Raw genomic sequence first — 13962 nt, 5'->3', positions numbered from 1 at the left:
ATGTTCTTCATTTTATTCACTTCTTTTTATTTAGTCACAAAATGTATATTGATTTGATTTACTAGATTCATTTTTGTTTGTTTTATGACCAGATTCTGTATAACAATTTTTTTCAAAAGACTTATAAGTTATGATTCTATTCATTCATTGCATGGAGGCAAAACAGTACAACATTATTATTTTATTTTTTAATTTCAGAATAGTGTTCATCCCAGATTTGATAATATTGGTGCCCATAGTCAAACCATAGTCATTGTATTCATGCTATGAATTTATTTATTCATTGCAATAAATATTCATACTGCTCCGGTAGCCTAGTAGTTAGAGGGTCCGCCTCGGATGCGGAAGGTTGTAGGTTTAAACCCTGGCCAAGTCATATCAAGGACTTATAAAAAATGGTACTGACAGCAGCTTCACTAGGCACACAGCATTAAGAGGTTAGTGTTAGGTCTGGTTAACCTGGTGTCATGATAATGTAACTGGGTGGAACATCATGCTACATAATCTGTAGCATGATACCCCAGTGCTAGACATCCCTATAAACTGCCACACTACAGACATTTAACTGCGATTTAACTGATTTTTTTTTAAAGCTACATTAAAAGTCCAGATCACTCACACAATCAATAAATATTCACTTTTCCAGAATTATCTGGTTTTAATCAATCTGTGTAGAGTCAGAATACAACACATTTCCTGTGCAGTCCTGTCTGCTGGTTAGGACAGTTATTTTAGTTGACAGGGGGATTGGAGGAAACCAATGATTGATTCAATGTAAATAATGCTGGAAAAGTGAATAATAAATGTAGCAATTAATACATTTTCTGTGTTAGAAACATCATTTTTCATGGCTATTTGGCTCACACATGAGCAGAAGGGTAAAAGTTGGAGGTTTTTTTGTTGTTGCTTAACAGACCTATTATTTTCGTATTGAGTCCATTCTTTATTCCAAATGCCTATCTTATCCTACTTTTTGCAAAGATTCATCTGTTTGCAGTTCATACCAGTCTGCTTTAGATCTGAGACCAAAAAGTCTAAAATCCGGACACAAAATCAGATTCTGACCACAGTCAAATTTTGGGTGGAAAAAATGAGGTTTTTAAGTCTGTATTTTGTAGTGTAGCTTGAACTTCCAGATTATTTGGTATCATTGTAGAGCTACATCTGTCTACCTTTCTATAATACCACCCTCAGTGTATCATACATGACCTTGATGCTACAGAGCTCGGCAGTAGGCTACTACCTCCACCCACGTAAACTCGTGACCAGGGGTTAATGTACCAATCTCTGCTAAGTTTCAACTTATGAGAAATATTTCAACAAATACAGATACTGTTTCTGCAACATTTCAACCCTTGGCATTTCATTAAACAAAACCAATCTACACCACTGGTCCAGTTTTGCCTGACATAATTATCAAATGGAACATCATTAACAAGCAATGAAGTTCTGACTAGATGCACTAAAGTACAGGATCCTTTGACATCCAGAGAATTTAACTAGGTGACTATTCTTATAGGTCATGTAAAATGGCTATGCTAGTCTGGCTGTTAATCATGTAATCATTCACCTCAAGATTTATTTTGGACATTTGAGCCTGCATGTTATCCTTTCGGTTGGCTAATTTTCAGATAAGTGCAGCTGTGTTTTTGCCAAAGATTTCGTCTTCTTTACATTTTCTATTAATGATCATCAACAGTGTGCTCTTCATTGATGCCCAAGCCAATCATAATCATTCTGACATTTCTGCAAGCTGGTGCAATGATTATCTTATGTTGTTTTTGGCAGTAAGTAAACTGTATTGAGTAAACTTGGGATGCACTAAATTCATTTAGCTTAAGACCTTCTTTATTTTCATTTGTCTTATTTAACTTTAGTGCCTTGCATGTACCATAAAGAGGACTTTCTTGTACCAAATATGAAATAAGTGTCATTGGCTCAAGGGTGATGTTGAAGATGAACTTTGCATGAATTATAATTCATTGACCACAGTAAATATGCATGTATATGTATGCATATGCCTAATCTCTCTCACTTCCATTTTTATCAGGAGGGAGAAATCACTTTTCTGTCTCTATTTTGAGCCCTCTAGTCTAATGCCTGATCTTTGCCGTCAAACTGATCAATACAGATATGGAGATTAGAGATAGAGAGTGCAAACTGAAAATTTAGGGATGAAATTCCCACCTTCATCAGAAATAAAGGGATACATTTTCAACATATAGGAAGAATATTGTGAAGATATAAAAGGGTGCATTTTCCGCACATAGGATGGATACAGCAAAGATATAAAGGGGTGAATTTTCTGCAACTAGGATGGATACAGCAAAGAAATAAAGGGTGAAATTTCTGCATATAGGATAGATACTGCAAAGAAATAAAGGGGTGAATTTTCTGCAAATAGGATGGATACAGCAAAGAAATAAAGGGGTGAATTTGCTGCAAATAGGATGTATATAGTGAAGAAATAAAAGTTGGATGTGAAAATATAATACCATAGTTGGTTGATTTGTCAGCATGATTATTCATAAAGAAATACAAATCCATTATTTGTGCATTTTGGACTAGACCTTTTAAACAAATAGGGAATATTTTGTCAGCAGTAACATTACTGCAGGTCTGACTACCAGACACAATGAAATTGATAGAAACTATTATCAGAAAAAATGAAAGCTTTGGCCTGTGCTTATGGGATAAGAAAATATACAGAGAGATAGCTTAGAGCAGACGTATAGGTATTCTATTGCAAATAACTGTATTCTTTTTTATTATCTCTCTTTAAATTACCCAGTCTTATTAAAATCAGATCTCCACCATCCCACATGAAGATCTGACATAAAATTGAATACAGATAAAACAAATTCACAAATCAAATCCACAGTTGGGAGGACAGGAGAGACATAAATCGCAAACCATGACCTTTAGAAATGAAAAAGGGTGACACCTCCAACTCCTTGTAACCAGCATCTGCTGGAACGAAGTCATGGGGTGCCAATATAACTTTAAGATTTCTGAAAGTTGCATTTTCATTGGTAAATTCAAAGGTCACTAGAACATGACTCCTAAGTGGTCATTGTAAGATCTTCAAGTAGGAAGTGGAGATCTGATTTTAATCAGATTGTAAATTTCCTTGAATTTTTCATCATTTACTAGTAGAGTTCAACTTGGTGGATTTCTTCTGTGAATGTTAAAAGCATCCATATTAAGGCTTGTACACCTGAAGTTTTAAGGGCTTGGCAACTTAAATGGCCACAAAAATTTTCAACTAAGTTGCCAAGCAGCTACACAGATTTGACAGGTACTTGGAGCGCTGTTTAAAATATAATATTTGTGGGGAAAATTGTGTCGTTCCATTAATAGAGTCTGTTTTGATGATTCCAACCCTATAACTTCTTTTTGCACACGAAACAAAATTGGAACTGACTGCCCAGTTTTCGACCTCCAAACTGGTGACTTCAGACTCAAACCTGGCTTGAACAAGATGGTGTTGGAGGGTGTGTGTGTTTGTTTTGATTTTATTGTCTATATGAAGCCAAGGAAATGGAAGCAGACACCAAGAAAAAATGCAATTAGCACTGACCTACCTAGCCTATAGTTTGAAGACCATTAGCAGAAACACAATTTTTATTTGGCGTCTGGGATTGTTTTTATCAGACCTGTAGTTGGATGGATGGGGTGGTGTGAAGTGCAGTAGGGAATAGGTCAAAATTTTTAAAGAATTGCATCCAGTTTTAAGTATTTATTATCACTGTATCAAATAAGAAAGTTTAAGCATTATTTGTGTCCATTAGAGAAAAGTAGATTTAATTGAACCAGCAGATTAAATGGGACCAGGAAGTGACTTAAATATTTTAGCCCCCGAGATACTTTAGACTTCCTTTGAATTGTTCAGTGCAGGGTTTGGGAGTTTTTAAGATTATTTTAAAATTCAATCAAGTTATTGGTTTTAAAGCCATATGTTTCCAGAAAATCAATTCTCTCAACTATTCTTAGCCAACTTAAATCTAGGAGTGAACAAGATAGATAATGATGCATGAAAGAGTGCGTCAGGAATCATCTGAGCTGATTGATTTTAAAGACTGAATTCTTGCGTTTGAAGCTTGTGAATTCTATATTGTCTGGAACTACATGTCGTCCCTATATGAATGTACATTTGACAATCACTGGAAGTATTTAAGCATTTTAGTGATGACTAATAGAGCCCTTTGGCAGGTACTTCATAAGTAAAATTTAAATCTGAGTGACCTACAGACCAGTCTACTTCTTTTTCGTCTGCTTGGACAAGAAATGACAAAATTTACATTAATTGCCCGATTCAACAAATAATATGCATGTAGGAAGAGTTGCCATTCCTGATATTGATCTCTAATGATCAGATTGAGGCTATCACTGCGGGGTGAATGTTGTTTATATTGACATTGAAGTGGAGATTGGCATTTGAAAGTCTGACTCGCATCTTGACATCATATATGTGTACCTATAGTATTTATAAAACAAATATCTGAATATACATATCTATAATAATAAACAACCACTAATGCATACACACAGCCAAACAAATGAAGAATATCTCATACAGATTAGTTGTATAATAAAAAGTTTATTTTCTGTTGCATGAAACCAGTCTAAATATGTTCTTTTATACATTTTAATAACATTTGAAAATCATGTCTGGTTGTCATACAGTTGTAATAATAGCCATCCAGTCATTTTTAGTGGTATATACAGCTGTGTTAATAACTATCCAATTATGTTTATGTCCAGTCATGTCTAGTTGTAATACAACTATAATAATAGCCATCCAGTCATTTTTCGTGGTATATACAGCTGTGTTAATAACTATCCAATTATGTTTATGTCCAGTCATGTCTAGTTGTAATACAGCTATAACAAAAGCTGTCCAGTCATATGTAGTAGTATATGCAGCTGTAATAAAACTAATAGTATCTGTCCAATCATGTTTGGTAGTATACACCGCTGTATTAATAACTATCCAGTTCTTTTTAGTTATAATATGGCTGTAATAACAGTTGTCCAATAGTGTTTAGTGGTACTGTATATGTAGCTGTAATAATAGCTATCCAGTCATGTTTAGTGGTATTATTATAACTCTATGACTGTAAAGTAATAGAGCAAAAACCAAAAAGTTTTGACAAATTTGACCAATAATTTATTTACTTGAATACAAAGTGAAAATTTAAGAAGAACTCGTACAAATTGAATCCAAAAATACCAAAAATGTTTGATCGCAGTCCTAATGAATAAAGTTCTGATTAAATTCCAGTGGTGTTTAAAAAAAGATCCAACACAGAAGGCTTTGATGTGCCTATAGTGACCTGTGATATGGTGATGTGACTTCAGTCTTTTGTTGAATCATAATATAATTGAAGATATCCTTGTTTGGATTCATTATAATTCCCAGTTTGTGTCTTTCCAAAAATAATATTGAGAGCACTTAGTATTTCAAGTGAATAAATAGGTTAAATAAATAAATTCCAGCCCAAATCAAATACTGAACACAACAAGACTCATTCTGCCTAAAGACATTAATGGAAAAATGATTAATTTCTCAAGTTAACAAGATTATATTAAAAAAATCAAAGACACAAAAGAAGAACCAGGATGTAGGACAAAAGTTCATTTCCTGAACAATCCAAGCTACCGTATAACTAGACACGGATTGTAAACATAATATCCTTGACTCAGACCATGATAATATTCCTAATATTTAACCCACACACTGATAAAAATATTAACTATGAATTATTTGTTTATAGAATAAAAACATTTGTATCTCTTGCCTAGAACAACATGAAATTAATTTTGGACACAGTCAAGTCCAAAATACAATTATCCATAACATATAATGAATTAAAAAGAGCTAACAAACAATGCATATTAAATATTCATAACAGTTTGTACAGTTCAAATCATATTTCAAGGAATATAGTTAAAACAAACTCCAACTACACTCTGGAAAAACCATCAAAATTCTTGCAAAATCAGAGGCAGCAACCCACACCCCACTCTGCCTCCCCCGCCCAGTTGAACTTAATATTTAGAAATCAGATATGAGTTGAATATTTTAATAAATATTTGCTCTGACATTTCTGAATACTGTTTGTTTATACACTTGTGAAGTTTATTAGTCCCATTGGATTAGTACTGAAGACTATTAGTCTCTGACTAATGGACTAATGTTAGTTTCAGACCCTGAAAATGTCTCTGTTAACCCCTTTTCAGAATCATGTATCTGAGCCTGATGATTCCCTGTCTTAACATGGACAGATTAAATTTAGAATAACATTAGACTATAATTTTTATTTTTGTGATGGATGCACTAACCTTTGCACATTCACAAATAAAAATGTCCCTAAACTGATTACCCCAGTAGATCCTTTTTATTTTTGCCTGAAATGGTGGTAGGAAACACATTTTCGTGCTTACTTCTGAATACATCGAGATAATTCTGCTATGAGTGATTTTCATGTATCTGGATGCCTGGGTGTATAAAAAAAATTCTGATTTACTATTTCACTCAGGCGTGTGTAGAAGGGTAAAAATTGGTCTTTTTCATATTGGACTCTTAATTTTCATGTCATGGCCACTTTTTACTCCAGTTCTCAAACTTATCCTACTTTTTGTAATGGACACAAACTCTGGTTCAGAAAACCAGTAATTTTTGGCCTAAAAAGATTGAGTCTCAAATAATAGGTTCTTCCCAGCTGTAGTTTGTAATGGGAATAGAAAGTCTACATTATTTGCTATCTTTGTAGAGCTGCATCTGTCTACTGTCCTTCTACCACCCACTTTTGGTGTATCTTAAATAATGGTGATGTTACAGAGCTCAGAAGTAGGGTACAACCTCATGATGTGTAAACATGGTACATGTGGTTAAGGAGTTAAAACTTTAAGTCACTTACATGCCTGTAACGATGTCTTTGCACTTTTTTTTTAATATATAATGTTTTCCTTTTGAGGAGCTGAACATTTTTGTTTTCCCTTCTATATAGCCATAAATCAGATGAAAGTTAGTTTCTGGTAACATTTTTACTCTCGAGTCTGTTTAGTGTTTTCAGAAAGCCACAACAGAATGTGAAATGTTGCATAAATTTGCATCCTTTTGCTGAATGAGAATTATCCTTTATAAAATGTTTGATGTTGAAAAAGTGTAAATTCTCTAGGCTTGTGGTTTGAAACATTTTGTGAAGATGAGAACCCATTTTTACTTTAACAAAATGTTGCAATCCCCTACTTGATAATAGTTGTACTTTTATTTTAGGCTCCGTTAATTGAGAAAATACATGGCGACAAAAATCTGTTATGAACTCAGTAACCATTGTAAGGTAATTCATATTTTTTTCATCACAATAACAAGTACACACATTTAAAAAATAGTGGTACTTATATGTTTAAGATATATCAGTCTGTCATGGACCCCTTGGAATAACCCTTCCCCCCCACCAAGGGGCCCCGAGTGGTCTAAAGCGCTCACCGTTATGGATCGCTACCACCTCACCTCTGCCTGCGTGGGTTCAAGTCCAAGGTTCGGCTAGCATGGGTACGTGGGAAAGCCTGCCAGTAGCTTCTCGTGGGTCAGTGGTTCTTCCCTGGGTTTTCCAGGGTTCTTCCTCCACCAGTTATACTGGCTGCCATGTATAGCCTATCTTGTGCTGAAAAATGGCATTAAACCCTAGAACAACAACAACAACAACAACAACCCCCTCCTGGTCTATGGCTGACAGGTTGGGAACCACTTACGTAGACTATATGCTATAACTAATATACTTTTAATGCTCCAATATTTTGATTGAGCACCTTGTTTTGAAATTTCTAGATTTTGCAAGATTATGAGAGATCATTATTTTCAAGAGTTGTGAAATAATTGACTGACCTAGTGTTCTAGAAACTTCATTTGGCTGAAGCCAGAACTGACCAGCAGCTATTTAATTAACCCTATTGTCTTGACATTAAATAACATCACTGTTAAAATAGCTAACACCTGACTTTGCTTTCTGCTGCATTTCAGCCTGTTATCTTGTACCTTTATATTGACAAGACATTGATAGGGTTCAATTAACAGCATCCCACATAATTATTTAGAAGAGTTGTGACCCATTATTGCCCATCTACAAACTTAAGATTTTTATAAAACTGAGTTTTCTTCTGTTCATAGCAGAGTTAAAGAAATTGTATGCAATGCAGCCATCACGACTTGCTCTAGTTTACAAGGTATATTCCAGTTACAATGTTTAATGGATGCATAGATCCAGTTTTTATACCTATGTACAGGGAAGATTAAATACTAACTGAGGGATCACCGTACTATAGATAGCTCCACCTCATCATTGGCATATCAGTTTAGGTAAAAATCAATTAAGTCTTTATCATGGTAAATATTTTGAGTGAAATATCAGTGTATATTGTAAATTTATGACAAATGGATGAAATATGTTGAAGTTACAACAGTTTGTACATGTTACATTGTGGCAGGCATGATGACCTTTAAATTGCTCCCAGAAGCCAGATGTTACATAACATTTAACACCCTTTTTCACAGTGGTTTACAGGCAGTTGACATAGTTGTTGTGTATGTAAAAGGTTTGATTGACAGGCAGGCAGTGTCAGTGATTTGCTAGTGTATAATGTAGATCACTGTTGCCAGAAATTTTGCTCTTTCCTAAGGCACTGGCTCCAAGACTTGAATAATGCACCAGAGTAATTGATATTGTGTGTGGAATAGTGTCTCATATAAGAACAATGAGGAGTGTGTGATGGACTTGTCCCTGTACGCATATATTATCAGTGGTGTTAACTGTTTAAATACATGCATATATGGTTTGATTTTTATATATGCCTTTAGTATATGTTATTGTTGGGTTTAACGCCATTTTTTTCAGCACATGGTAGGCTATGCATGGTGGCCAGTAATAATGGTGGAAGAAGAACCCGGGAAAACCTCGGGAATAACCACTGACCCACGAGAAGCTACTGGCAAGCTTTCTGACATACCCACATTGGCTGAATCGTAGACTTGATCCCACACAGACAGAGGTGAGATGGCAGTGATCCGTAACGGAGAGCACTTTAGACCACTCGGCCACTTGGGGCCCCCTTTAGTATATGCACGCTGTGGATGAAATTCATAATTCTGGGTAAATGCCAGCTTCCACAATTTTGTCTGATAACGCAGTGATCTGATTCACAATCTAAAATTAACAAATTAGGATTTGTAAATGGTTAACAAGTATTGTATTAAAGTTAACTGAATTAAACAATTTTCAATAAAAATCAAAGGCAGTGAAACCAAACATTAATAGTTGTGCAGTCACTCTTGGAAACACAAGTCAGGCATTTGCTGTAAAATGCAGTGAAATTTAATAGTGAATGATCATAGACTGCTCATTTTTATGTCTATACTTTGAATAAATGACAATTTTGAGTCATTCTGTTGAAATAAATTTGTGAGTGAAATTGTCATTTTTTTATATTTAATGCATATGCACTGAATGAAAGTTTTACATAGTCAGATTGTTGAGATAAGTCACTGTCATGACCTAAAATAAATGAGTAGACAGATGTGCTTCATGACTCTAGAGTCATCAGATTCTCATATGGGATAGAGAAAAATGATAAAATAAGTGATCATTTTAATTTATTTCAGCAAGGATGTTTCCTTGAAATAAAACAACATTCAGCAAAGAGTTGGTTTGAAGTGTTCTGCATCAGAACCACACACACACACACGGATGGACATGTTAAGTCCATTTGAACTGCAAACTGCACATATTGAACATACCTAGATCTGCCATTGTGTAACCCAGATCTCATTGGCACAATCTGCCATTGTGTAACCCAGATCTCACTGGCACAATCATCAGATCTGCCATTGTATAACCCAGAACTCACTGGCACAGTCATCAGATCTGTCTTTATGTAATCCAGATCTCACTGGCACAATCATCAAATCTGGCATTGTATATAATATGCAGGCAGTGTTTTCTTTATGTTTTTTAAATGTGGGGGCCCAATGGACTCTCATCATTGGTAAATTGCATGTCAAATGCAGGTTTAAAGGTTAAAGTAGGAACATATCATATTGTGTTGGTTTTTTGTTGTTGTTATTTAAAAAATTTCTCAGCCAAATTAGATTAAAATTGTATGGTAGCAACACTTTGTACAGAATGTACTGAAATTTACAGAAACAGCTGAATGAGCAAACTTACTTTCACCATGTTTTCATGTCACCAAATATTCTCTAGCTACGATCAGAAGTAAAAAATTCACAAAGGAGAAGCCAACAAGTTTTTCATCACAAGTCTGTCAAGTCTCTCATGATACAGCCCATTTCCAAGCTTGTTTTAAGGACCTTTTGTTGAGAATGACTACCTTCACAAAATGCAGTAAAAACCAGGATTACAAAACCATCTGAGCTGCCTGTTGTTGTTGTTGTTGTTGTAGGGTTTAACGCCATTTTTCAGCACACAATAGGCTGTATATGGCGGCCAGTATTAATGGTGGAGGAAGAACCTGGGAAAAAACCAGAAAGAATCACCGACCTGCGAGAAGCTACTGGCAAGCTTTCTCACATACCCACATTAGCTGAATCAGAGACTCGAACCCACGCAGACAGAGGTGAGATGGCAGTGATCCGTAACGGAGAGCACTTTAGACCACTCGGCCACTCGGGGCCCCTCTGAGCTGCCTCTCTTGGCGCTCAGCATTAAGAGGTTAGTGTTAGGACTGTTTAAGCTATGTTAAAATCCAAATCACACACACACACACGCATCTGTTCATCTGTTAGCCAGTTCACAAGATTAGGATACACATCAGTATACTCATCAATCAAATGTTCAGTAAATCTGTCAAGGTCCAGCACATTTATATTATGAAACAGCTTGAATTTGCATACACCTCCTTTTGCATCTGTTAATATTAATCATATCAATTTAGTGTTTACACAAATTGTCATGGCTGTCATGTGCTTTGTTACATCGGTTGGTAATCGAGTCCAGGGTGCCTTCTGGGATTCAAAACACAATGGAATGATTTAAGAACATCAAGCTGAAACTCTCCAACATATTTTATAATTAGTCAGGTACCTGGTCAGTTTTTGGTCACCTGGAATTTGCCATTTCCTGATACATTACCATGATTGCTGAATACTTTATTTACGGTATGAGAACTCTGCCTAACTGTTTCAAGAGTATTTGAAGTTGCATTTTTGTCTTGATAGATGACAAATTAATTTTGTCATTTCGACATGGTAAGTTTAAAATCCTAGTACATGTAACACTGAGAATGTCGGTGAGAAGAGATGTTACTAGCTTTACCAGTCCTGTCTTCATTGTCTTCAAATAACAGGACAATGGCAGGAAAATACTGAAATATTATTATGGCAACATTTTCAACAGAAAGCCATTATATTGATATACCCTCTGGCACTTGTTGCACTTTTCCATGAAGTTATTGCTACAGTTCTTGCAGTTAATCATAACAAATATCAGAATTAGAAAATCAATACAGAATTTGATTGTATCATCCATAATCATCTGCATATGTGATACTTTTACTGCCACATTCATTTGCTGTGCAATATAATGGTCTTGGACCAATTTGTTAAGTTGTTTACTGGTAAATTTGACCTCAAGACGCGGTCATGACACCCTAACATGACTCATGTTTCATCTGTACCTAGCCTCGTAGATGAATACTTTTTATTTAATATAATTTTTTAATCGGTGTAACCAGTAATATGTATGTGACCAGGAATGAAATTGTGCCATTCATCAAATATATTTTTTAAATAGTTTTTTGGGGTACATAGTTACCGGTTGTTTTATTAAGCATGGTACCTAAAATAGACATCAGAAAAGATGTAAACATTAGTAACTTTTTGCAGCTCAGATAACTCCGGGAAAATGTTTGATTTTTTTTACATCTACCGTTTGCAGTTGTGCAATATATTTAAGTTTGAATCTCACTTTTGTAGCTATTTAAATTTTTGACAGCTTTCTTGAAGCATGACTGCAACTGAAGCTGTTTCAGATCCTCAGTGTGAGATTTTGAACAACTATGGCAATGTGGAATTTCCAAGTTTGAGCATCCAGCTGTAAATGGGTTTGACTTGAAAGTTCTTGTGTACACATCGTATATCATTGTGCTGCCATTGCTAACCTGCTGTAACCATGAGTAATAATAACTGAGTCACTCAGGAACAAATAGCCAGAATCGTTTGCGAAGATAACCACATTAGGTAGCACAGTTCAGTTGCTTCTTTTTGTCCTTATGAAAGGCACCTAGTTACCATTTTCTAGGTATTGCATAGTCAAAAATTTATTAAAAGTGCCAACAATACTAAACATATTTCCGTGCTGATATGGAGATGCATAAGCTTAATTGGCAGAATGTCATATTGTAATGCAAGGTTATGGGCTTGATACACACCCCATACCCTGCAGCCTGGGTCAGCTGCCTCGGTGTATCCTTCAGAAAAACATTTAGTTCCCGTTTCCTCGGTATGATATAACCAGTAATGTCATAAAAGTGATGTTGAAAATCAGCCTGACAACATGTTCATATTCATTGGGTGCCTGGCATGCACAAATATTTAGGAAGTTTCTTCAAGTACAGGTACTCTAAGCCTGTAGTCTAAAAGAATTAAAACTTACGGATTTTTCCATCAAGTTTGTATCAAATGGTTAAAATTAAGACCTCAAATTAACTATTACTGCAGGCCATTGCATACATGTATGTTCATGTATAATTTAAGATAGCGGGATCTATTTGTAGGATCTTGAAAATGAAGTCATTCATAATGTATGATATCTCTCTGAGTGAGGACAAATTACACAGAATTTATACTTCCTGATAATATTTTTTTCTTCTTCACATTATTGTTCAAGTATTGGAGTTGCAAACATCATGGTCAGAAGCTAAAGACCAAACCTTGCAGTTGATTTTGTTAAATCTGTTGATGAACACATTCAGGGTAATTATTGTGTGCATACCACATAAGGTGTAACTTATTAACATTCAGTAATATAATAAATAAAACGTTTTGCTCATTGCATCTATGCATATGTATGAACTTTAAAAAAAAGCATGTCATCCAGTGCTGCAATTTTTAAAAAAAATCATACTCCGGTCCAGTATATATATATATATATATATATATATATATATATATATATATATATATATATATATATATTATTGGTTAATGAATGGATAGATATTTAAAATGTGTTTCTGCCTTGTTTGAAACTTTCAGAGCACCAACTAGAAATTTCTTAAAAAAAGGGACTGGAGAGCAATTGTTTGTTTTTGAACATGATGTAATGTACCTTAATATAGATAATATGCTAAGCATTTTCTTTTTCCTTTATCAAACTTTCAAAGTACATTTAATATATCAGCTTAAATAATTATAAAACTTACTATACAAAATTACAGTTGTAATGATAAAATGTTACAAATGTATTGTATATTAAGATGCAAACTGACCCTGTCTCCCCCCACACACAATGCTGTGTTATGCCACAGCAGAGCACTGGTTCTTCTTTAATTATTCTGCATAGTTTCTACCATACTGCCACTCTAGTATCCTCTAATTTCTTTGGTCCCCTTGTTTCAGAACAAAAAGCCACCAAAAAAAAAAGTAGTTGGCATCTGTCATTGAGAATTGTAAATCAAAGGTGGAAGCAGTTACTTTCAATGTCAAGAGTCATTTATTTGTGTACATGTATAGTTTATACATACATGTACAAATAGAAACCTTACAAACACAATGAGTGCCAGTCCAGCTGAGATTTGTCATCCCACTGCTGACACCATAATTTGATACTTAACACCATGGATTCTTTTGGGATGAAACCAGACAGGTTTACAAATTCACCAGGTTTTGGCAGCTAGTTACTTACAGTATTTCTCCAGTAATAAGACCAGTGAGCCAGCTTAGTA

General features: G+C 34.9%; 1 protein-coding gene and 1 pseudogene across 4 annotated transcripts in view; one reads left to right on the top strand and one right to left on the bottom strand.

Moving 5' to 3' along the window:
- Window positions 1-13962, top strand: part of LOC149776590 (uncharacterized) — a 130782-nt gene that overhangs the window by 16413 nt on the left and 100407 nt on the right. The window lies entirely within an intron of this gene.
- Window positions 11172-12159, bottom strand: LOC149776591 (uncharacterized; annotated as a pseudogene).

This window comes from Sinohyriopsis cumingii, chromosome 18 (assembly GCF_028554795.1).
Source record: "Sinohyriopsis cumingii isolate HCF-2022 chromosome 18, ASM2855479v2, whole genome shotgun sequence".
Taxonomy (NCBI): Eukaryota; Metazoa; Mollusca; class Bivalvia; order Unionida; family Unionidae; genus Sinohyriopsis; species Sinohyriopsis cumingii.
The sequence above is the reverse complement of the archived record's forward strand: the minus strand, read 5'-3'. Positions and strand labels throughout refer to the sequence as shown.